The sequence below is a fragment of the Chrysochloris asiatica genome, unplaced genomic scaffold, assembly GCF_000296735.1.
Source record: "Chrysochloris asiatica unplaced genomic scaffold, ChrAsi1.0 scaffold00332, whole genome shotgun sequence".
Lineage (NCBI taxonomy): Eukaryota > Metazoa > Chordata > Mammalia > Afrosoricida > Chrysochloridae > Chrysochloris > Chrysochloris asiatica.
In genome coordinates, this window is record NW_006408850.1 from 1,293,257 (window position 1) to 1,294,669 (window position 1,413).

Genomic DNA, 1,413 nt, shown 5'->3' on the forward strand with positions numbered 1-1,413 from the left:
TCTCTTTTCAGTAAAGATCCATCTAACATCAAGGATCATATCCCTCTAACCACACCCTTTTCTGAATATGGCTTGAATTTATAGAAATACTATGTTAATTTATTGCCACAACAATGTTTGAATTATCTTCAAAGTTAATTTGCATGTGATATTAAATTTATTGTTTGATAATTTCCATACACTATTGTATTAACTTTCCTTGGAATGGAACAAATATGGATATTTTAAAATCAGTTATTAAGGTAGCCATCTTCCAGTTTTCTTGGCATAGATTAATGAGTGTTTCCAGCATTGCATACATGTTTTGAAACATCTCTGTTCTGCAGGATAGGATTTGTTAAAGTTGTCGAGAACAAGGACTACTTCAAGAGCTATCAAGTGAGATTTAGAAGAAGACAAGAGGGCAAAACTGATTATTATGTTCAAAAATGATTTTTATTCCAGGATAAAAATAAGTACAACACACCTAAATACAGGATGATTGTTCATGTAACCAACAGAGATATCATTTGCCAGACTTCTTAATGCCATATACAAGGGGATATGATTGTCTGTGCAACTTATGCTCACAAACTCCCAAAGTATGGTGTGAAAGTTGGCCCGATAAGTGATGTTGTGGCATAGTGTACTACCCTGCAGCCTTCACAACAGGTTTGGTATGGACAAGGTCTCTGAAGGCTGAATGGACATAACTGTAGATGAATACAACGTGGAAAGCATTGATGGTCAACCGGCTATTTAAATGCAGATCTTGTCAGAACTATTACTGGAAAAAAAAAAAGTTTTGAGGGCTCTGAAGGGCCCTGTGGATGAAGGCTTGTCTATTCCTCGTAGTGCCAAGTGATTCCCTGGTTATGATTCAGATAGCAAGGAATTGAATGCAGAAGTACATCAGAAACACAACAGGGGCCAGAACATTGCAGATTATATGTGTTACCTAAAGGAAGATAAAGTTGCTTTCAAGTAACAGTTATCTCAATAAAAAGAGAACAATGTAACTCCAGACATGATGGAAGAAGTGTATAATAAAGCACATACTGCTATACAAGGGAATTCTGTGTATGAGAAGAAGCCTAAGAAAGATGTTAAAAATAAGAGGTGGAATCATCAGAAATGTCTCTTGCACATACGAAAGACTGGGTGTCTCAGAAGAAGGCAAACTTTCTCAGAGCTCAGGAGCAGGTTGCTGAGACCTGAACCAAACAACAATTTTCTATGAGATTGCTCCAGAGAAAGACAATAAACTTACTGATCAAGCCACAAACAAAAAAAACAAAAAATCTTCCGCAGAAGAAAGATGAGGCTTTCTGCTCCCGTAAAGCTTTGGAAGCCCTGTACAGGGTTACTATGAGTCAGAACAGACTCCACCGCACATAACCACCAATAGTAACATTGTTGTTGTTGTTGTTAAGT

The 1,413-nt window shown here is 37.0% G+C and overlaps 1 pseudogene; it reads left to right on the top strand.

Annotated features, from left to right (window-relative positions):
• The first annotated feature begins 318 nt into the window (after nt 1-318).
• On the top strand, nt 319-1,197 carry LOC102831071 (annotated as a pseudogene).
• Nucleotides 1,198-1,413: the final 216 nt, after the last annotated feature.